The sequence below is a fragment of the Culex pipiens genome, chromosome 2 (genome assembly GCF_016801865.2).
Source record: "Culex pipiens pallens isolate TS chromosome 2, TS_CPP_V2, whole genome shotgun sequence".
NCBI classification, from domain to species: Eukaryota; Metazoa; Arthropoda; class Insecta; order Diptera; family Culicidae; genus Culex; species Culex pipiens.
In genome coordinates, this window is record NC_068938.1 from 88,407,492 (window position 1) to 88,433,210 (window position 25,719).

General features: G+C 37.2%; 1 protein-coding gene across 5 annotated transcripts in view; it reads left to right on the forward strand.

Moving 5' to 3' along the window:
- LOC120424891 (sodium/potassium/calcium exchanger Nckx30C) overlaps nt 1-25,719 on the forward strand; it is a 214,792-nt gene that overhangs the window by 5,846 nt on the left and 183,227 nt on the right. The gene's annotated exons all lie outside the window — the stretch shown is intronic.

The window sequence follows — 25,719 nt, forward strand, 5'->3', positions numbered from 1 at the left end:
AATCTTACGCCCTTGGTAGCTCTAGTGCTGTATAAATTTTCATTTTTTTACTATAATTTCTCAAACAATGTTAAACAAATTAACCTAATATTTTCTGTAAAAATCCTATAAGTGGCATTTAATGATGCCAATTCAATTTTCTTTCAATTTGGTCATGGTAAACAAAACGTATTTTTTTTTATCTTGGGGGAAAGAGGTACCGTAAACCGGGGTGACTTTGATAGGATTTCAATTTGTTTTTGTAAGATTTTCCAACAGGTAAGGTTTTTCTCAAGATTATTATTTTTAAAACATGTACTGGGGTAGGCCACACAAAGTCCATGCACTATTTTGGAAACAAAGTTTTTGCAATAGTGTTTAGAAAAATAGTTACGTTAAAAAATCTTAGTTTAAATTCCGGGGTAACTTTGATAGTCATAGTTTTTCTTGTCAAAATCATATTTAAGATGTTCAAATTTTATTTGTACGCTAAATGTACCATCACTAAAGTAGCTGATATAGTTTTTAAGCAAAAAAATCAATGTTTATATTTAGTTAACTAAGTGTATAAGCTTTTTAGCAAACTACATATAAATTTTAGGTAAAATTGTTAAAAAGTCGGAATTTTACTTGAAATTTGTTAAAACTAGTTTTGTTTATAAAATTATCGATTTATATTGCATTGTATACTGAATTCGAAGCACAAATCACAAGTTTTCACATTTTACATGAAATTTGTTCAACTGAGATTGCCTATAAATGTGGAGATTTTTTTAATTGTGTTTTAAAAACACATATTATTTATTATTTACAAACTTTTTTAACCTTCTCCTAGTGGAAAAATGTCCAAAGAATCCGAAAATGCATTCCGTTTTCCGATTAAAAATCATGTTCATTGAGAAGATCATGACACTTTGAGTAGTTTAAAATAATGACTTTCATCAACATTTTCTAACTATAGTCAACTAACTTTTTAAACTTTTCAAAATTTTATGAAAAGTTCTTCTCGTGGTACTTTGAACACTTCTCTACCACGGTCAGTGTGATTATAACCCATTCCTTACGTATTTTAATTGTACTCTTCATTTTGCGGAAAAACCTATCAAAGTCACCCCGGCTATCAAAGTCACCCCGTTTTACGGTACCGTATTTTGAAATGATGCAACACATTTTAATTGTTTATTTTCATTTCATAATATCGCAATTATTGTTGCCCAACAAATAAACAAGATCTATTCTTTGTTGTGGATGCTTCAGAAATTAATATCATCGGAAATAAATCTTAACATGAAATTTTTAGACGAACTGATAAGTTCAATGAGAACAGTAATATGGATTTCTCTGAGATGTTTTGAAACATGCACAAAGCAAAATGATCATCGTTCGGTCAAAATGTTCATTGTTTGTGCAAAACGAGCGAGAATTGAGATTTTTCCCAGGACGGGAAATTGGACGCTCTAAAAATTTTATATTAAAAAAAAATTGCACTCGACTTTGGTCACAGCCTTACGGTCTTTCTTCCCTTTCAAACACGTGTAAGGCCGTTAAATCAATGTCGTACCGCCCCTTTTAATTGATGCACTAGATTTGCAACGGCATAATGTACCCTGACGTATCACACCAGATAATCAAGATTCATTTGGCAGTTCCGCGATTTTTTAAAAAGATATCTGCATTTTTCAAAATCGTTGAATACTATATCAAACAGTTTATTAAACTTAATTTTCAGTTGAGAATCTAATTAAAAACCAACAAGAAAACTTTTTTCAAAAAAATACTGAAAATACTGATTATTTCAAATTCCACCAAACGTATTTGGAGTAGACTAATACAAAAGTACATTCTAAATTCTATGTGAGTTTTGTCAATTTTTATATAAACTTATAATCGTGTTTGTGAGTCGGATTCCCGAGTTTTTTCTGATTTTCTCCCGATAAAATAAAATTTCAGGTTTTCCCGTTTTTTACCGAGGTGTTCATTTTAATGTCATTTTTGCCTGTCTAATAGGTTGATTTTAGTTGTTTATTTTTTATGCAACACAGATGCAAATTGGACTTGAAAGATTGAATGTGTCAAATCTTGGGAAACCGGCATGAACATAATCCTTCTCTAGGTGTAGGGGACCTAATCCAAAGTAAATGTAAAAAATCGTTGAAATGTAAACAAAAAAAAAATTAATCCAAGCGCTTCAATTGCTTTCTAAATATAAAGCTTCAAGCTGAAAATAAAAATCACTTTAGAAAATCGTCGCCTGACTGTGTGCCGCTATCCCCAGCAGAATTTGTCGTTTAATAATTTCAAGCAAAGCTCACTTCCCCCTCCCACCTTCTCTCTGTGTGTGTCCTTTTCGCTGTACTCGAACACGGCCACGGAAAATCTAATTCCATTATGAGAGAGCGCTTCATGAAGCTTCAGTGAATTTCTTTTGGGATTTTTCTTTGGCTCTGCTTTATTCCTGCCAGCCAGCCAGCCAGCAAGCTGTTTGGGGCCCCTAAATGAGCAATGTGGTGGTTGTGTTGGCTTTAAGGACGACTACGAGAGCACACAGCTGCTGAGGAACGGCAAAAAGAGAGTGTGTGAGAGAGAGGGAGAGCGCGAGAGTGGAAAATGCTCCTCCGAGAGCTTTTCTCGGTTTGGTTAACCTCATTCGGGGCCGGAAAGTACTCATAGGAGAATGGGAAGAAAAAGGCAAGGAAAAGGATCCCAACTTTGACAAGTAGAGAGGAAAAAAAACGAAACACAAATAGAGATGAAATGAAAGAAACAAAAAACACACACAAAGCCAAATTGCCAAAAGTGCTGGCAAAAAGCTAGTTGCTGGAATGCTGGCTGATTATTGTGCGGAGGTGGACTGGAATATCCTGGGCAATTACATAATGACGGTTCGAAACACTAAGCGCACTATAATGAGTAGCCTCCCCTCCCAGCCAGCCTGTCTAGCATAGTGCTGATTACAGTACTACAGGTCAGACAGCCTGAACGCGTGGCACTCTAGCACTAACAGGGTAGCGGGGCTGAATGGATTCTCAGTGTTACCAGATTTGGGGTATTGTTATCGTATTTGACAAAAGTTGGAAACAAATTATTTAAATAATTGGCGTCCTAAAGTGAGACTTTGACTATTTTTTTTTGATTATCAGTTGGAACGAGTTGTCAAGTAATAGTAGTTCATGCAACAGGTGGCAAAAAGAAGACTTTTCAACACGAGTGAAACATTTCTGGAGTTTTTTTGAAAAGGTCCAATAAACTAAATTTCCAGTTTTTGCTTTTTGGGTGGTTTTGAAACCGCCTTGAGTTAGGTGATTGAACCTTTTTTTTAAAAAAAAACTCCAGATTTATAAAACTAAGTTTACTTTGTTGGGAAAATACGTCGAGTACTGAAAAAATCAAGATTTACAAATTTACAAATTTACAGTGGCATAAATATTTGACACAAAAGTCAACCTGCAAACGATATCATTTTAATTTTAAAAGGCATGAAACAATACTTTTAAAACTTTAATAATTTCTGAAACATTTCAAACAATGTCATCAAAGAAAAAACAAATTGTACGGTAAAGGGGTTAAAGTCTTCATGTCTACGCTCCAGTCTTGAGTTGTGCATTAATATCAGCAACAGAGAAGGTGGTCCTGTGGGGGGTGGTTTGGACTGAATCGAGGTTAAAGTCATGGAAAAAGATGGCACGTTTCATGATTTAGGAATTATGCAAGACCGAGGACGAAACGCGACGGTGGTGTCTCCGTTCTTTCTTTTTTTTTATATAAAACAGATGACTCGGTTCGTGTTATCACCAGGTCTTGTTGGACGGTGCCGTTTTTTCACTGACAAACATTGCAGAAACTATTTTGGGACGATTCAAAGTTTTTTTTTTCCATAGAATATTCACGACAGGTCTGAGTTTTGGGACATTCTTTGTGAAACTTATCTAAAAATAGCCATCAAAATTGTGAGTTTGAAGCATTTGGCGTTTGACTTTCGATTTCATAAACTGTATTCCTTTTTTCTTTGTATCGAAAAACATCTTCCTCAGACAAATCTGTCGGCAGAAGGCAATATCAATTTGGTTTATCACTGGTTCAAATTTATTCTGCTTATAATAAAACTGAATTTCGTCAAATATATACCGGATGTGCATGACACTATATAGACCCAATATCATCCTCAATAGTTGTTGTGAAACGAAATGTCAAAGGATACAACAATTTTATTCTCCCAGGGCTGGTTGACACGAGGGCAGCCTGAGTAAGAAAGAAACACTTTCCGTCATGTCTATTTATTTCAGATGCATCAAAACTCAGTACTGAAGATTGGTGGATCTAAAATCTGACCATACAGTTTGTGTTCAATTTAGTTTTTTTTCAATGATGTTGTTGTAAATTCAAATGACGTCTAGAGCATGAGCATGGTTGACTGCAAATGAGTTGCTACCCCGTAATAGAGCTTTATGACGTTTCGCGTACACACACTAGCGCACCATTTGATTTTGCTGGCCGGACAAAATTTAACCTCAATCTTTTTCGTGTACGTACACGCAATACATGCGCACGTAGATAACTCTATTGACAGATCAGTTGAAGTTGAACAATAAATCAAAATGATTAGTGGGAGCCAACCATTGTTCATTGTTTAATCTCTGACGATCCTTACTTTATTTGTCAATACCGGTTCCCCTCCCAAGAAGGCTGCAGTTCAATCAAAGGGAGGATTTTTAGTCCGATAATTGAAGTTACTGGCTCATCAAGCAAATATTTTATCGCTATACAGAGAAACCTCTTTTTACGCGGTGGCGTTACGCTTTTTATTTCGTCGATTTCTCTAAAACCATACAATATTTTTGCAAGCTTCAAAAAGCGTTTTGTAGATCTGAACAAAACCTTCAAATTGCTTTTAAAAGATTGCAAAAATGTTGCGTCGTTCCGGAGAAATCGACAGATTAGAAAAACGTAACGCACCGCGTAAAAAGATGTTTCACTGTATTCATGTTGACACCGCTTGAGACCGTTAAATTCACAGCATCTCCATCAAGCATCACGAGATTTTTTTTTGGGTTAGTAGGATAAGGTATTGGCTTTAGGATTCCTCCCGAGCTACGATACTATGAGGAAGACTTTCATAATAGACCAGTCGGCGAGCCTTCCGAGCAACGTTGCTATGTGAAGGTTTTTCTAGTTAACACACACAAACATTCAGAAATAGTTATTTCAATATTTATTAAATGATAATTTTGCTCCGCTATCAACTCGATGATCCAGAATGTCAGCGTGTATTTGTATATATAGAAATGACGAAATTAATGCACAACTTACATGACGCCGTGCCTTTCGATCAACGATGATATAGGAAGGGCTCTTAAAATCACAAAACAATTAATTAAGATGACAAATGCACAAAAAACACACAATCGACTCTCAAACGAAAATTTTCCAGAATAAATCAACTCAATTTTTTGTTCAGTTAATTCCAATATCTGGAGTTTTTTTTGAAAAGGTCCAATAAACCAAATTTCCAGTTTTTGCTTTTTGGGTGTTTTTGAAACCGCCTTGAATCAGGGGTATTGGAAAACACCCAAAAAGCAAAAACTAAAAATTTGGTTTATTGGACCTTTTCAAAAAAAAAAAACTCCAGATATGTACCTATCTAGTGAGTCATTATATCTCTGCTTTCAAAAGATGTATCAAACTTTTGGAAACAATTTCAAGACAAGTCTCATTATTTATGTAGACTAGGCCTTGTTTGTGATTGTACACTACCTTTCGAAATTGAAATTTGTTTGATATTTTCGATAAGTTTGTTTTGCATAACGTGTTCATAGAAACAAAAATTTGTTTCAAAAGAAAAAAATTGTAAACAGCAGTTGTACATATAACTTAAAATCACTTACAAGCTGTCCCGATTCCAAAAGGTCCAACCATTCGTAGCCAACAGTAGAGTTCCAATGATGTTGTTGTTGCGCCCTGACTATGTGTGTGTGTGCTAACCAGCAGCTACTCCGTTATGATCTCCAGCTCTGATCCTATACCAGAACTGAGGACCTCAAAGAAAGAAAACGAAATACTGCTGGCCCGGGTAAACATGGCACAAGTAACACCACCAGCCAACTCCTCGTTCATCCTTGCGTTTCTCCTTGAGTTGCTGAAATATTCTTTTGATTTTGGCTGGTTCACCCACTGGTCCCAGTCCCCCAATTTGGGGTGGTGGCACGGAGGGGTTGGCTGCCTTTGCATTTGATGCTAACTTGGCTTATGTAAATATCATCATAAAGCCACATGCCTCGACGACGTCGGAGGCACTCGTGTTCCAATATGACGCATCAATTTGTGTATAAGGGTGGCTTGGTGTGGCCAAAACATTCCCAGAGTGGCTTTGGCTCGGTCCTTCCGTCTTTGGACGGGTTTTCCCCTCTTCCGGAATACGCAAATCCATGCAGAGCAGCCTTCCCAGGATGTCCTCGTCCCATATCTTTCAACGCCACTTGGCGCTTTCTTGCGCTGTAGTTTTGTTGGTGCCTTCGCTTATTTATATTTTTTTTGCTCTCTGGTAACAGCCAAATCAAAACTTGTTACGGATTATTTACTCCAACCAGCTTCCGGGTGTTTTTTTTTTACCAGAAAGTTTACTTATCTGCGAGAACGAAACGTTTTGAGAGTTGACAGGAATCCGATTCTCGAAGGCTTGTCAAAGAATAAGACTTTAATTTAATGTCGAAAAATGAAAAAGTATGCTTAAAATTTATCTCTGCCAGAAGAACTATTCCATACAGAATGTCACTCAGCTCAGCCGCAAGAAAGTTTTGATGACCAGCTCCGGGAACTTTTACCCTTGGCATTGGGAGAACTAACCAGATGTGTTACCCGAAATGGTCAAAAGTTTTGAACTTATAGCCGAGTGGAAGTTGCCAACTCGTCGACTGAAAACCACGCTGACGGTCAGTTGTTGTCTACAAGTTTGAATGTTGTTTTAAAATTTGTTTAATTTAAATGAACATGCTAGAACGCCACACAGTTCAAGCAATTTCAAATCAATCAATTGTTTTGTTCAAATATTCATGGTTCAATATTTTCCACATGAAATACAATTTTTATTAAAATGTGGCTAATAGACTCAAAAAAAAAAAACAAAAATTTTCTGGTTATATCCTATTTAAACTTCAAAGGCGAGACAGGTCTTACTGCAAACAATCAAATTTATACTTGGGAATTGAATTCAATAAACCTTAGAGATAATGCCTTCAAAATTGACCCGTTTTGTTATCTTATCTACAATTTTTATCTTAGTGAGAGTCCACTGAAACATTTTAAATTATTCTGACGCTGGTTGTAGTTTTTGTTTATTCTCTTCTTTGTTGTCTTAATCAGTTTATAAACACGATTACATCAAATTAATCTAAAACCCCAGCCAACGAACTTGTAATAATATTCTATTGTCGTTCCATTTTTGGCAGCGTTTACGCCACCTCCAAATTACCGATTTGATTATGAGAAACCGCCAGGACCGTACTTTAACTCAACTCTACCAGCGACTAGAGCGACGACAACGGCGCAATCATGATAAATTCTTAGACCCTCTCCTTCCCCAAACACCCTATTCATTCTTCACCAAATACCGTTTTTCTCATTGCCTCGGAAAAGCTCCACGTGGCAGAACAATCGAGTATACTAGCAAACGACGATGGGGAGGAAGACGTCCAAGGGGGGCGGCTAACCCACACCACCACTCGTAATCGCATAAAATAATCCAAAATAACTCGAGCGAGATAAGCAAAAGATTTTCATTATTTCCTTTATTTCTTTCATTATTTTTATTCGCTCCTAACGAGCACCGCACTTCTTAACTCATCATGGAGGAGCAGGAGGGGGAGAGGTAAAGAGTGCTTACGACCCGACAAGCCCCACAACACAAACACACAAACATACTTCAGCAATGCTGCATCTCTAAGCAAAAAGCGGATCCTTTCACTGGGAGGGCTCCCCAGCCTCAGATCACCATTAAATGCTTAACGATATAAAATGGAAGATTATCGAGGCTTGTGTGATGCGCGTTTTTTTAAATGCTCGTTTGAAAGCAAAATGTTTATTTAAAGCAGTTTATAAATTTAAAAAAGCTCATTCGTGGCCTGGACTATGATATGGGTAATTATCTACCAACTCACACGAAATCGGGAAGAGTTGCCCCGACCCCTCTTCGATTTGCGTGAAACTTTGTCCTAAGGGGTAACTTTTGTCCCTGATCACGAATTCGAGGTCCGTTTTTTGATATCTCGTGACGGAGGGGTGGTACGACCCCTTCCATTTTTGAACATGCGAAAAAAGAGGTGTTTTTCAATAATTTGCAGTCTGAAACGGTGATGAGATAGAAATTTGGTGTCAAAGGGACTTTTATGTAAAATTAGACGCCCGATTTGATGGCGCACTCAGAATTCCGAAAAAACGTATTTTTTCATCGAAAAAACACTAAAAAAGTTTTAAAAATTCTCCCATTTTCCGTTACTCGACTGTAAAAATTTTTGGAACATGTCATTTTATGGGAAATTTAATGAACTTCTCGAATCTACATTGACCCAGAAGGGTCATTTTTTCATTTAGAACAAAATTTTTCATTTTAATATTTCGTGTTTTTTTATAACTTTGCAGGCTTACACTCTAAAAAATAACCCTGCAAAAAGAAAAAAACACGAAATTTTAAAATGAAAATTTTTGTTCTAAATGAAATAATGATCCTTCTGGGTCAATGTAGATTCGAAAAGTACATTAAATTTCCCATGTTCCAAAATTGTTCCCATCCCATGTTCCAAAATTTTTTACAGTCGAGTAATGGAAAATGGGAGAATTTTTAAAACTTTTTTAGTGTTTTTTCGATGAAAAATACGTTTTTTTCGGAATTCTGAGTACATGGCGTACTGAGAATTCCGGGAAATTTCAAATCGGGCGTCTAATTTTACATAAAAGTTCCTTTGACACCAAATTTCTATCTCATCACCGTTTCAGGCTGCAAATTATTGAAAAACACCTCTTTTTTCGCATGTTAAAAAATGGAAGGGGTCGTACCGCCCCTCCGTCACGAGATATTAAAAACGGACCTCGGATTCGTGTTCAGGGACAAAAGTTACTCCTTAGGACAAAGTTTCACCCAAATCGAAGAGGGGTCGGGGCAACTGCTGTGTGAGTTGGCGGAGAATTACCCATATAGAAAGATTTAAGGTTTAACTGTAAATGCATCGGATAACTGGGCGCGGATAAACGGAATTAGTATAAAAATACTGAGTTTCCATCTTCTCAACCAGCTTGAAACTACAAAGTTGCTCTAATGTCTGATCCCATCATTCGCAAAGCGCTTTTCCAAAACCGATTATATAACAAACAATTAAATCACTGCCATTAAAGTCCGATCTCCGATGGGCTGGGTCGCAGTGGGGGTGTCTCTCCGGGTGACATCCCAATCGTAAAACTTTGCACTCCATTTCCCGGACACCCCCCTGCTAGCTGGTGAGGGGGCGTCGTCTTCTGTGTGGAAGTGCCACCACCACAAGGCCACACTCACCACACATTTTATGGACGTTTCCAAACTAGCCCCAACCACTCGCCCCATTTTCGACCCAGAAATCGAGAAAACCCGGAAAAAGTTTGTCATGTTTCGAAGGCAATGCAATAAATTATTTGCAAAACTGCATCGGAATTTTATCTTCATGTGTGTGTGTGTGTGTGTTTGAGTATGGAATCTGCGCCAGAGGGCCCGATGACCCAGAAACCGATGGGATTCTGAACACGTGTGCCACGCTAGGTGTGTGTGTGTGTCTGCATTTGAAGGGTACGTGCGAGAGCTCTTGTTCGTTAATTGTTGTTTGTAACTTCCGTTGAGAAGCGATTTGTGCAACCCTTGGGAAAGTCTGTACATACCTACGACGAATCATCGTAGTTGTGGTAGCGTACCATGTTGAACAGTTTGAAAAGGGAGATCAGAATAAAAAACTTATCTTTATAATTGTTATCGAACCTGAGGCATAGGCAAATAGCAATTGAATGTATTTTTTAAAAGTGGCAATTCCAACTGCCACAGCCGCATGAAAAAACCTTTAATATCACTTAGTGGGTACTCTAGCAGAGGTGACGAGCTTATTTCTACGAGTTTTCAATTAACAGTCGAGTATGAAAAATGGCACATTTTTAACAGTATGTAAAAAAAGTATTTAACCCCTTGGGCACTATGCACATTTTGTGATGAAACATGTAAAAAATATAAAGTTTGACAGGAACCTAGTACTACGTTTTGTTCAGAAACTCATGCCAAACATTTTGCTATAAAAAGCTCATGAAAAGATGATTTCTATAAAAAGTTATATAACAAATACTATTACGAAAATAAAAAAGGTGCAAAAAAAGTTTGTACACCTTTCGAAAAATTAATATAAATAATGTTATTTGTTGACAAATCACCATAAATCCAGTCTCCCAACTCCAAATAGGCATCCTTGACTGATTAAAAAAATAATTTGGATTGAATATAAAGTTTACTAACTACTTAGTATAAAAGTTTATATAACTCTGGAAATTCTATATAAATCTTATCTAAACTTATTTTTGCAAACTTTTAATTCAACTAAATGTCAATATATTACCATAGAATTGCTAAATAAATATTTTGGAGTGGGTATAACACCGTTTTGGGGGTATTTGTATCGATAGAATAGATTTTTCGTTGGATTTTCGTACCAACCCGGAATTACGTCGTAGGAAAATCCGCCGGCATCCGAACCGGTCCACGATTCATACCCAAGTAACCAGAAGCACTAAATCAAAACTCTAAATCCACTCTAAATAAACTTTCCCGATGCAATGACACTTTAAATAGTCTTTCCAAATGTTTCGAAACATTTATAGCTTGAAACATTATTACCTACTGTATAATGACATATAGAACAGCCAATTAAAGTTTCAAAGCATTTACCTCAATAATGTTTCGAAGCATTAATGGTAAGCTTTATATATCAATGTAAAGTAAGCTTTTAAAGTTACATCACACTTTGACATTTCTTCAAATGTTTCAAAACACTAATTCAACACTAGTGAGGGCAAAGAAAGTTTGGCAGTATTTGGTGGTGTTTTTGTTGATGCAGGAAAAATCGTCTGGAGGAGGTCTAGGTTTTCCTCGGACGAGATCGTGTTCGGAGTGGCATACGTCTACGCCAGCTTCAACGATACCTTCGTCCACGTTACGGATCTTTTGGGCAAGCAACTTTTGGCGGTGCACCGGCGGCATGAAGGTCAAGGCTGATTGTGACGAGGCTCGCTCTACGCTGCTAAGTGGCCGCTTTGTACGTCGGCGGAAAGTGCACCACCGGCGAAAATCACCGCGCTGCACATGAAGCTGCGTGCCGCCGGCGGAAACTGCATCAAGACCTCGGGACCGGGTGCGCAATCAGCGCTCCATGCTCCATCGTCGATGAATATTGTGAAGATTGTCAATATTTTGTAAAGGTTTGAAGTGTATTGATTAATAAATACTTTGCTTCAACCTAGCTAGTGTATTCTTTTTTCATGCAACTAACTGAAGGAAGACTCTATCGACAAAAATCATACGTGTAAACATATTTCAGGACGGACGAGACGGTTGGCGCAGGGCATCTAAGTGAAACATCTCAGAACATCAAATAAACACGCAGTTTAGAATCTCGAATGAAGCACAACACAGCAAAAAACACAAACAAGCTTTCAAAAACCGTCATGCCGTGAAAAGCAGCACTCTCCCAAGAGAGAGAGAGAGAGCTGCGCGCAAAGCTTTTTTTTCTATTTCAAATACTGTCGGTAAGGTAGTATTTTGACGTTTTACCGCGGTATAACTTTATATCAACTCTACCCGTCGCCACTCAATTTTACCTCCATGCTTATAAAGTGAATATAAAGTTTTGATACTCTGTATTCATACTTTATATGTTGATATAGAGGGGATTTAAAGCTACCATATACAGTCCCACGGTTACTTGGGTAAGTCAACCTATGTGGAATCGGAAAGGGCATAAGATTTCCGATCTTTTGATACCCATAAATCTAGGTTTTCTTTAAAACCTACGTTTTTAAATACCTGGGCAAAAAGTAAGTTTGATCCACGAAAACAAAAATTACGAAATTCCATACATTTTTGGCAGGTTGCTCAAACGAAACCATAACAACGTTTTCGCCTAGGTATTTAAAAACGTGGGTTTTATAGAAAAACAAAAAGGTAAAAAAACGTTGCAAAAATATTTTGTGGTTTAAACAATGTTTATGTCAACACTTATTTACAAAAGCTATAAGAAAAAAGTTACTTAATCCACTTTTAGGTGGTTGGTGCCTTCCTCTCATAGAGTGATTCCAACCCCCCTAAAGTGTCCACATGTTTATGGTTCTCCCCTAACACCAAAGAAAAAAAAATAGTAATGAATTAAAAAAACAGACTACCTACAGACTTTTTGTCAAGATTATACAGACACCGCCTTTGAGGAAAATGGCATCCCTCTACACGGCTTTTTCGTGGCGACCAGACCCGACCATTTGAGGTGATGTAAATTTTTTAAACTGCTTGTAATTTTTGATAGGTAAGTCAGATCTTGAAAATTCTTAATCCACAAGAAAGGTCATTTCAAATGAATTCTTAAAATGTATAACCGCAAAAACCACCTTTTTGAAAATTGTGAAATTTACATGCAGCAGTTTTTAAGCATATTTTTGATGTGCTTTACTAAATCTTATAAATTTCAATAGGGACTTATGGGACCCCAAGAACGATCGAATGAGGCCAATACGGTCAAAATCGGCTCAGCCAGTGACGAGATATTCCTGTGACATTGATTTGGCACATATGTCTACATACAGCCAAACACACAGATATTTGCTCAGCTCAGATTCTGAGTCGATATGTACAAATGAAGGTAGATCCAGGAAGTCTAATTAAAAAGTTCATTTTCCGAGTGATTTTATAGCCTTTTCTCAGTAAGATGAGGAAGGCAAAAAGCCAAGTAATCCTCGATCATTATGATACATTGAAGTCTTTTAAAGCACCACTCAAAAGACCTTTCAAATGCAGCAAAGGTAATTGAGCAATTCTCTACAAAATCGGCCGATTTCGATTATTTTTATTTTTTGTATTTTTTTATTCGACTCAAACTTTGTGGTGACCTTCCCTATAACCAAAAATCAAAATCAAATTATTCGCTCTACAGCATTGCCTTGGCGTTCTCGATTGCGAGATTCCTACTCGAAACTAGGTGTCCGAAGGCTTGATTGTTGAGCCAATTGCAAACTTTTTTTACACCTTAGTTTCCATCCACTCCGAGGTTTGGATTGTGAGTCCAATTGCCTACCAGCGACTCCAGCAGGACAGGACCCAGGGAGACGACTCCTACACCTGGACTGAGCTAACGACCTAACCTTTTTAGGTTAGTCCGGGGCCAACATTTACTTCCCTGTCCGACGGAAGGCGTGATCAGACAAATCTCGTCTCAAAATTTGCCACCGGGACCTTCTGGGATCGAACCCAGGCCGACTGGGTGAGAGGCAATCACGCTTACCCCCACACCACGGTTCCCTATAACCAAAGAAGCTAATTTTCTGATCAAGTTGCAGGTATTGTTGAGGACTGTTCCGAAAAAATAGGGACACGGATTTTTTGCCGATTTTGAAATTAATTATCGGTGTTTCGATTTTTAAAAATAGTGATCCCTCAAACAACCCTCCAATTTCAAATGTCGATATCTCAAGAACTAATGGTTCGATTTTCAATGTTGAATCATTTCCAATGATATTTTCTTTTTCTTTTTTTATCAAGGCTATCATTTTAAAAGGGCCAAACATCCATTATTATTTATATCAAAAAACTGCAAATATTTCGCTGAAAAAAACACACTTTCGGTGGTTATATCTTGAAAACGGGGCCCTTTATCAAAAAATCTGTAAAGTACTTTTCCAATTTTGTATGAAAAAAATGTAAAAAATATGCATAAAATTTCGATTTTTTTCAAAATCCCTATTTTTTTATAAATTTACTACTCGGCCGCAAAATTTTCTCTATGGCTCAAAAGTTGCGGGTTTTTGTTCCCTAAACATATCAATAATCTCAAAAATAAAATAATACTGATTTTGGGAAATACAATACCTGCAACTTTACCGAAGACTTGGTGTCTTCTTGATCAGAAAAATCATTCAAAAGTTACAGATTTTTCAAATATTTACGTACCATTTTTGTATGGACAGCTGCCAAAATTGAATGGAGGCCTGTATGGGCGAACCAACGATACAAAATAGCTTCTTTGGTCACAGGGAAGGCCCCGACAAAGTTTGAACCAAATAAAATAAAAATAACAAATAAAATCGATTTCTGGTTTTGGATTTGTAATTAATTGGACCTCAAACTTCAATGACCGTTTTACTCCACCTCCCTTTGTCGTAGCTGAAAAATTTTGCAGAAAAACAAAATTATCCATTTATGAAAAAACTTGAATTGTTGTCTTAAACTTTACAAAAAGAAACTAAATGTTATTTCTTTCAGTTTTATCTTTGTTTTCTTCAAATTGATTTTTTTTTTCTATTTTCTGTTTTAATAAATAATTAAGCAAAATTAATGTATTTTTCCAGAAGAACTTTTTAGTGATAAAGTTTTTGAAAAAAGCTTAAAAATCAAATTAGAAATACTGAAAACAGATTCCTGCAAATATTTTAAAAATATTAAGAAATTTATCAAAAACTTCAAAAATTTGCAACGATCACTGAAATTGTAATGCTTGTTTTATAAAAAAAAATATCAAGGTTTTTAGTTGCAATCGTCAAAAACAATATCTACATATACAATTTCAAACAAACAAAAATTATAATAAGTCAAATAAACACATTTTTGATTGTTATCTTTTTTTTCATTCTTAAAATAAAGATATATGAATCATATTTGCAAAACTAGTTCTTTTATGTATTTACCTACTTTAGAAGAACCCAATCATAAGAAAATTGAAAAAAATGTGTTTACTTTTGCAACTTTTATCAAATATCAGTTCCGGCCCGCCACTGCTTCAGAAATATCAGATCTGGCCCGCAGGGCCAAAAGGTTGGGCACCCCTGTCGTAGAGGTCTCATGGTTGGCATGAGTTTTTTTTTTTAAATATAAACAAACAAACACTGAAAGTTTCAACCAAATCGGGGCACCTTGATAGACCTGGTGACGAGCGGGAATTCTCGGAATAAATTTCCCGGGAAATTGCCCATTTTTGAGCTTTTTGATTCCCGGGAAATGGGTCGAAACTTCCGGGAATTTTGATGATTAAAAATATTCAGGCGAAACATTAGAAATCTAATCAGCGACAATAGAAGAGTTTTATTCCATACACAGAAAACAAACATAAAGCCAATGTTAAGTTCGATTTTACCAATGCTTCTTTCATTTGCAAATTCAGATTGTGTGAAATCTACTACTAAGTTGGGGTTCTCAAAGTTCCTTTAAAAAATAGCAGTCACAGCCCATAAAAACATGATATTTAAATAAAATAAGCATACTTTTTTTTCCTTCAAAGTTATTTTGAAAAATGAACTGACTCCCGCGAAAATGCAAAGTCGCCTCCCAGCTTGGTGGTTTGGTTCCGTAGGCAGATCGGTGATGCGTTCTCACGGTATGAGATAGAACGGGGTTCAATTCCCCGGCGGAATACAGTGCACAATTTTTTCGCTAATTATCTTCTTTATTCAATGTTTATCACTTTCCAATGTTTCTCACCATGAGACATGTGTTGGTCTAATTTATACGGTTACCCTCTTTCTGGGTCAAAAACTCGAAATTACTGCAACTCTCGATTCTCGCGAAATTTAAAATCTCGAAAATCGTTATCCTCTCTACCTGTGACACACTGTTTGTAGAAAATTCGCTCTTAACAACTGTTTGGCAATCATAACATAACTAACATTTTAGTCCGAACTTCTGGAGCTTTAGCTATTTCGACTCAGGCTCCAGTTAGGTACATGCGAAACCCGTAACCTTACGGCCACAGAAGCTCGGAAAGTGTCATTTTCGGCAATGATGCACAACGGCTACGAATCAGGGGAAAAAACATTCAAGTGTGGTTCTTTGTGTGGCCATGGTCAACCCAGCAGTGAGTTCAACTTAATCAGCATTAGTCGGAAACGGGAAAATGATTGTAAAGAATACATGGGAACGTGTTTTTAATGGCGCACGGGAATGGGAATGGTCCTGGACCGTGTGTGTGACCTTCGCGCAGGGAACCGTCTCGCACACACCCAGTTTTATGGGCTAGGCAACATTGAACTTTGGCCGTTTGGCCCGCCATCAGCACCATAGCGGAACGAACGCGCGCGCACGTGAGATTGTAACATCTCGGCGGTGCAGTTTGCAACTGGGAAATGGTCCTGGTTCGCTCTATGGACGGGGTGACCTCACCCGGTGGCATAACTTTGCCGGACGAGGAATTATGCGCGATTAAATCACATTGGTGGTCCTTGGAATCGAATGTTAAATGATTTAAAATGGAATGTTGGAAATCGAACCATACACTGGAACCACGTTTTTCGTACTTTCCAAATACATTACAATAGGACCTAGGGAAGGTGACCTATGGAGGTGACCTATGCCACTGAATCCACTTTGAAACGGGGTTCCGTATAATATACAGTAAGATTGATGACGGATTGTGCTGAATTTAGAGAAAAACAGTTTGTCTAGATCACATTGCTGTTCAACTTACCCCAAGATCATGCATTTTTCAGCTGCCTTATCACACTTTTGGTCAAATGAATCAATTCCTATGCAACCCTCCCCCTCCTCTTTGCATAGAACCTCACTGTGAAGCAAATAAAATTTCCATACTTCCCCGAAGCGAAGTGCACTTCCCTATTCTATTCAAAAGTGTACTCTTTGGCTTTCTCAGTACTCGAAAATTTCCCCCTTCCAGCCTCCAAAGCCTTCACCAACAACGCCGCTGAGACCATCAAAGGGAGGCATTTTTATATTTGATTCGGCATGCCGGGAATGTTCATATCCCACCCCGTGCCATCCTGCCTGCCTCTCTCTGAGTCGTCGTTCAGCTCCAAGGCGTGTTTCATCTTCATTTTTTGCTCTTTCATTTCGGATGCTACTGGCGTCTTTTCCTGGCACTGATCTAGGCTCTCCCAACCGTTCCTTGTGTTTTATTCCGGCGCTCGCAATTTTTAGCACCAAAATGAAGAAGAAGAACAAGCTTGAGCAAGAAAAAAAATCCTCGGAAGCTGTTTCATCAAGTGCCGCCACCCTCGGAGAGTTTCCCGAGTTTTCCGTGGCGTGCCTGTGTTTGCTTTTGTATTTTTCATGATTGTGATTATTCTTCGAAATTTCATTTGATATTTTTCTTTGCCTCATAATCATTCCCGGAGGATTCATCACCGCAGCACCGGTCGTGTCGTTCCCTTTGCCGTTCCGACTTGACGATTATTTAAATTTCTAATTCAGAAATTAGATGCATGTGGCGCGGCCTCGTCGGAAATCTTGTATTTGCTTTTTTTGCGGTGTCTTTTCTTCTTCTTCTGCTGCGATGTTTGCCTTTGGTGGCCGAATAGTCCCGTGGTGTGCAGTTTTTGCGGCTTTTCGAGCTGATTTCCCGATGCTTTCTTTGACTGGGGAAAATTTATGTTCAAAATCTATGGATGGTATCTGCGGGTCTCATTTAAGGTTCTTTTTTTTGCTTCCCTTATGTGACAGCCGATCTCGCTCCGGGATTAAGAATGGATTATGGCGAAGCAGAGCAGATTGAGTTCCTTTGTTTCGTCATGCTAGGGGTAGAGGAGCCGTCATTGAATATTTAACTTAAATAAAATCTAATGAACATTAAAATATAAATATGAGTTCCACTTTTAAAGAATTATGATAAACTATTTTAAATAAGTTTATCTATGATAAACTTATTTTTCATTCACAATATTTAAATTTGACTTTTATAACCTGAATAGTGGTTCACAAAACGGCCTTAATTATGAACTGTCAAAGTGGTACCGTAAAACGGGGTGACTTTGATAGCCGGGGTGACTTTGATAGGTTTGAGATTTTCCCACAAAATGAACAATACAAATTGAATACGTATGGAATGCTATGGAATCATACTGACTATGGTAGAGAAGTGTTCAAAGTACTTCAAGAAGAAGTTTTCATAAAAAATTTAAAAGTTTAAATGATTAGTTAACTATAAGTAAGAAAATGTTGACCAATAGCATTTTTTAATATTCTCAAAGTGACATGATTTTCTCAATGAACATGATTTCGAATCGGAAAACGGAATGCATTTTCGGATTCTTTGGACAATTTTCGATTAAGAGAAGGTAAAATAAATTTGTAAACAAAAAATTCTACGTGTTTTAAAAAAAATAATTCAAAAAAATCTTCAAATTTATAGGCATTTTCAGTAGAACAAACTTTATATAAAATGTGAAAACTTTTGATTCATGCTTCGAATTCAGTTAAAAATGCAATATGAATCGATTATTTTATCAACAAAAATAACTTTAACGAATTTCAGGCAAAATTGTGACTTTTAAACAATTTTTATTAAATTTGTATGTGTTTTATTAAAAAGCTTATTGACTTATTTGACTAAATATTAACATTCTTTTTTTCTTAAAATCTTTATTACCAATCTTAGCTATGGAAAATTTGACGTAGAAATAAAATTTTAACACCTTAAATTTAATTTTAACAAGAAATACTATGACTGTCAAAGTCACCCCGGAATCCAAAATAAGAATTTTCAACGCAACTATTTTTTTAAGCACCACTGAAAAAAATTTAAAATTTAAAGATAGTGCATGGACCTTGTGTGGCCTACCTCAGTACATGTTTTAAAAATAGTAATCTTGAAAATAACCATAACAGTTGGAAAATATTGTTAATCTAATCTAATCTAATCTAATCAAACCCTAGCGCAGCCAATCTTTCGAAGGGATCCTGGAGAGTGCCTTAGGTTTGATGACGCCTAGCACTCTTCTTGTCATTTATTAACATTTGTAGTGCACCATTGCATTAGAATACATTGAAACAACACAAAACGTTAAACCGGCCAGGCCTACTGCGTAAAGTTAACCGCAGAAATGATTCGTTGAATTGGATTGAGTTTGAGCACAGGGTGTGTGTTCAAACCACAATACAGTTCTGAATCTACAGGGGAGGAAAAAGCGTGGGGACACACCACCATACGCTCCGAGTTTTGGTTTTAGGTTATTATTCGTTGGGAGCACCATGCTAAGGAGTTTTGGTGCTCCGGGACCCTCAAGGAAGGTTTACGGTACCAATTTACTGTTTGCCAAAAGTTGAAAGTATTATTATCGATCATTAAAAATTCTTCTAAAAATGTCAAAAACTAGACAAAATAAAGCACATGCTACTGATTATAAAACAGCTCATTTACCAGTAAGAAAAAAGTCATGCTTGTGCTTGAACAGCCTCCTACTTTGCAGATGTAAACAAATTGAGATCATTCGAAAATCACGTTACGCATTCTCTCTATTCATTACCCAGCTTATAACTTTTAGAGATTATCTCAGCAACTTAGCATAAGCATAAGCATAGGTGCCCACCCGCAGTTGCTACTCCGTTATTGACCAGGACCTCCAGAAGTTACATCCACGAGCCGTGGAAGATGAGTGGGTGCTATCTTTCCTCGCTTCGCAACTTCTCAAAGGCCCCTATCATGCTGATCAATACCGGCGCCGGCCACGACCAGTGGTAGAGTCACGGGGAAGTGGATGGGAATGTTAGTCCGATACTTGAGTGATAGAGACCGCCCAATCGACTGCTTCTCCGACAAAGTATCACATGAGTTTTGAGGGGGTTAGTAGATGGGTATGAGGTCAGGATTCACGAATGGCAGTGATGTGACCATGAGCATTTTGTTTATCGGTTGATTTTTTTAAATCTTAGGCAGCCGGCTGCGGAAAGATAAATTAGTGATGATTTAGAAAGTTTTTTAATCGAACGCGTGCCAACCGAGCATAAGTGCTATGGGCTGGACTTATCAGTATATTATTACTGTTTCTACAATTTAGATAACGCGAGCGAATTGCAAATCTCTTCGCATCACACAATACACGACAAAAATGCGAAACAAAAGGCACACAAAAAAAATCACTTTTCAATCCGAATATTTTTTACGACCACGCGCTCCCTTTGTCAATTATTTCACTGATGACGCTGCATTTTCAGAGGGCAATCTTCTCCTCGCAGCACACAATACACGACAAAAATGCGAAACAAAAGGCACACAAAAAAAATCACTTTTCACTCCGAATATTTTTTACGACCACGCGCTCCCTTTGTCAATTATGCACTGATGACGCTGCATTTTCAGAGGGCAATCTTCTCCTCGCAGCACACAATACACGACAAAAATGCGAAACAAAAGGCACACAAAAAAAATCACTTTTCACTCCGAATATTTTTTACGACCACGCGCTCCCTTTGTCAATTATTTCACTGATGACGCTGCATTTTCAGAGGGCAATCTTCTCCTCGCAGCACACAATACACGACAAAAATGCGAAACAAAAGGCACACAAAAAAAATCACTTTTCACTCCGAATATTTTTTACGACCACGCGCTCCCTTTGTCAATTATGCACTGATGACGCTGCATTTTCAGAGGGCAATCTTCTCCTCGCAGCACACAATACACGACAAAAATGCGAAACAAAAGGCACACAAAAAAAATCACTTTTCAATCCGAATATTTTTTACGACCACGCGCTCCCTTTGTCAATTATTTCACTGATGACGCTGCATTTTCAGAGGGCAATCTTCTCCTCGCAGCACACAATACACGACAAAAATGCGAAACAAAAGGCACACAAAAAAAATCACTTTTCACTCCGAATATTTTTTACGACCACGCGCTCCCTTTGTCAATTATTTCACTGATGACGCTGCATTTTCAGAGGGCAATCTTCTCCTCGCAGCACACAATACACGACAAAAATGCGAAACAAAAGGCACACAAAAAAAATCACTTTTCACTCCGAATATTTTTTACGACCACGCGCTCCCTTTGTCAATTATGCACTGATGACGCTGCATTTTCAGAGGGCAATCTTCTCCTCGCAGCACACAATACACGACAAAAATGCGAAACAAAAGGCACACAAAAAAAATCACTTTTCACTCCGAATATTTTTTACGACCACGCGCTCCCTTTGTCAATTATTTCACTGATGACGCTGCATTTTCAGAGGGCAATCTTCTCCTCGAAGCACACAATACACGACAAAAATGCGAAACAAAAGGCACACAAAAAAAATCACTTTTCACTCCGAATATTTTTTACGACCACGCGCTCCCTTTGTCAATTATGCACTCTTTAGAGATTATCTCAGCAACTTGATCAACAAAGTCTAAACAGGATAATTTTAGATATTTTCTCAGCTTCTCTAAAGGGACCATCCATAAACCAAATAGATACTTTTGTGGAAATCTCAATCGTTTAAAAATTTAAAAATAACATTACGCCGCTACATACATTTTTCAAATTTTTGAAATTCAATGTATCTTTATTGAACATTTTTATAATAATTACATTTCATTTGGATTCTAAGTGGTATGGCAAAATGCTCTTCATCTTTATTGTATTTTTCGTTTTATTATTAACTGTTCACGTTCATTTATTTATTTATTTATTTTTACATTTTTGCATTTAATCGAATACATTTGGATGAAAAAGAAAAAATAACTAACAACTAATCCTAACTTAAAACTAAAATAAAAATTCTTTGAAATATTCAAAATCATTAGAACGAGTAAACTAGGACTATTTTTTAAGATAAATCCTCCAAGCGTTCTTACACGAGTTTTGCAACCACGCAGTGTTGTTGTCATTTCGATGAAAATGTTCAGAAGTTCTCGTGGTGAAAACAGGTCACTACTGCCTTCATCCGTTGATGCTGGTTGGTTTTCCCTCGGTTGCTGACTGAAGCCTGGAGGTGTTGTATTCTCTGCAACTTTTTGCCGCTGATTCAACGGCAATGGCTGCAGATTTGGAACCACTCGAGCAGATCCCGCTCCTGGTGACGCCAAAGGAGGAAAATTCACGTCCGTGAATTCTGGTGGTGTTTTGCGGCGATTTGGTTGGTGCCTCGTCGTCGCTTGCTGTCGAATTTTCACAAACTCAGCTCGTTTTGGGCAGCTCCGATTCTTGGTAGAATGGTTGCCACCGCATTTGAAGCATTTGGCTTCAATGTTCTCGTGGATTGTGTTGCAAGCTTGAGTTTTGTGTTCACCTCCGCAGGGTTGCACAACGACTCTTGAAGAAACAGTTCCTTCCACCATGTCCAAGCTGCAAGCAGTTCGAACATTGCGTCACGTCACGATGCACTGGACGATAACGTTCCCAAGTCACGATGATATTGAAAATTGCCCGAACTGAATACTGTTTACCCGAATATTGTTTGCGTATTTATAGTTTTGTTGATTTCGATCAATTAAACCCACTGTTTCAAAAAGTTCATAAAAAATACAAATTTTGGTAATCTAACTTTTGGTAATAAAAAGTGAAATAAAATGTTCATTTTTTCAATGTAATCATCATAAGGAACAACTTTGCCGAAGACACAACATCGATCAGAAGAATGCTTTACAAGATTCCCATTTCCCATACCCATTTTGAATGACCAATCAGCAAAGCATACAAAAAAATATTGTATCGAGCCTTGTATCGAAAAAATGATGATACAAAATGGCTTTATTTGGACAAATGCATCATCCAAATAAAAAAACAAAGAAATGTTGATAGAGAATAATTATTTTGTAGCATAATCGCGGAATACTTTTATGGTGTTAAATTAAAATATATATGAAACATATGAAAATTTAGACAATTGGGCAATAATTTCACTACCAAAAAAAATCATGCCATTTTTCTTTTTTCATTGTTTTTTTTTTACGGAAAATGACTAGAGATGCAATTTACAGGGCGGAGTTTAAAAAAAGAAAAACTCAGATTGAAACAAATTGTTTTGTTAGCATTCCTTTGAGGATTTTCAGAGAAAGTCACTTTCAACACTTTCAATTACATATGTTCTTTTTTGTGCACATTTTGTTTCTTGTGGTAGTTAAGGCCTCTGGGACAATTATGAGCAAATTCGCTCAATATTGTACCGAAAACCTTAAAAAGAAGTATGGGAATACTTTACAAATATTTCGCTAGGATCAAAACCACACAAGCAATTTTTAAACGGTTATTTTACATTAAAATCATATTTCAACAACTTTAAAAATATAAAAATCTATAAAACTTGGCACGAAAAACAGTGTTCTGCTTGTAGAGAAATGAGTTTTTTTTTTCTGGACACTGTTGCCTCCATTTATATAAATATAATAAAAGTTGATATGAACAGCTGAATTCGCATTTGAAATCGTAAAAATCATCAATCATTAACCTTCAAGCTAACATCTACATAATCTGAACTTTACAGCTCATAAGTTAGCACACCACTTAGGGTTTAAATCTCCCTCAATGCCGAGGAAACCCCGGGAAAACCCCCAATCGCAATCATCCCGAATCGTACTCCGAGAACCCATGAAATAGTCCAACTAGAACGCATCGAACAATTAGAGCATCGGTAGTCACCACCTCAGGGCCGGCCAGCCCAGTCGTAGCCGTGTAGCTATACAGTGAAACTGCGGTAAATTTTAACTAGGCCAGCCCAATGGAGTCGAACACGCCCTCACCGGCCATAGCTGCCAGCCGGCCAGGACGGTGTGTACCGACCGACCGATATGTCTGGCGCTTCTTTTGCTGCATTAAATTTCAGTTTTCTCTGCTCTGCGGCAGCTCCTTCATGCCAGTACGAACTCCGGCTACCGTGGGCCAAAGGAAACAAAAGTAAAAAAGAACTTCTCCACAGCCGTTGTTTGGCATTTGGCCGCGTCACAGTTGCCAAAGGATTTTGCCCCGGGGAGCCGGCTCCGACAAACGAGAGTCAAAGTTTTGGGCGCTGACTTTTGGCAAAGTAAAAAGTGGCCTCAGTTGTGTATAGAAAACCTGAATCGAAAATTTGATAGAATAATAGATTGAAATTTTTAACCAACTTTACTAATAGCATAAGTATCATTTTTTGTATGCTTTGTTCGCAGTAGATTTACAGTTTGAATCAATTTTTAACTTCGAAGGTGATAAACGGAGGCATAATGACGAAACCGGTTTAGTAAATTTCTTCAATTTACTTTTTAATAAGCCGTGTCAGTGTAGTTATGCGTAAATTAAATGCGTGCGGCTTTTTGGATATTTTCTGAAACATGCAATTGAGTGTAATACTGGCGGTAGCTTGAAATAAAAAAAACTGTGCCGTATTGAGTATGTGCGCAGAAAATAAGTTTTACCCACTGTTTTTGCAAAGCGCAAATTTTCTTTATTAAAGTTTTGAGCGAAACCGGCTCCGCCATATTGAGCCCGCCACATTCGGCCCAATTATGTAAACTTTCGACGCGGCGGCAACTCTCTGGAAAGGAACAACCAGGCCGTGCAGTGTTGCCAGCCTGAGTGGGTTTGCTTTGTTTCGGAAAAGAGTTGGGACTTGTAATTAAAATCTGGCCTTTAATAAGTAATATGCTTACGTTGGCGGGAATGTACATCAGGAGGAATAGGCAGAGAGAGAAAGAGAAAAAGCAAGAGTAAGAGATCAAAGGAGCGAAAGATGGAATGCTTTATCCGACATAACATGGCATGGAGTGGCTGTAATTGTTTGTTATTTTTTTAATGTTGAGAATTTTTAAACACACACAGCTCATGACTATTTGACTAGACAAAACTAATTCATGCAGTTTGTAGACTTTCGGTCTTGTGGGAAAGTTAATGAGTCAAAGTAGTTCTATAGAGCATATTTTACATGAGTTTTTTTTCATAATTGACCTGTCTCTTTATTTTTTTTTAGAAAAATTTTGCTTGCATGAAGAACAATATTTTGATTATAGAAATAATATGGCCAAGAAGCAAAATCTTTCAGGATTTTACAAGCTCTTACGAGCTTTGTTTAATTTTAATTTTTGTATTTTTTAATCCGGCTGAAACTTTTTTGGTGCCTTCGGTATGCCGAAGAAGCCATTTTGCATCATTAGTTTGTCTATATAATTTTCCATGCAAATTTGTATGGACAAAAATGATATATGAAAATTCAAATATCTGTATCTTTTGAAAGATTTTTTTTGATCGATTTGGTGTCTTCGGCAAAGTTGTAGGTAAGGACTACACTAAAAAAATGATACACGGTAAAAAAATGAGGATTTTCAATTTAACTTTTTGTCACTATTATTATGTGTCCCGCCCGTGTGGATCAATCGGACCGCGCACTGGACTTACAATCCAGAGTTCGTCGGTTCGAATCCCGCGGTGGGCGCTCTAAAATTCTTTGTGTAAATATGGGTATTAGGCGCCGTCGCTCCGTACCATACTTTCATACACTTAGGAGCCCAGGGCGGCGAAGTCCTTGTAGATAAAAAGGAAGACACTAGTGGTTGGTACTAGCAATGGTGGCCGACAGCTATGAAGTCAACTTCGTTTTTTTCACTATTATTATGAACACTATTTTTTTTGTTTTTTTTTTTTTTTATTTGTTTTAGGGGACATCAAATGCGATCTATTCAGAAATTTTCAGAATTTGCAAAAAAAAAAAAAAATTGTCCGAGTTATGATTTATTAAATCAATAAATCGAAATATTGGTCGTTAACATTTTACAACTTCATTTTTCTATGTAAAATGAAATTTGCA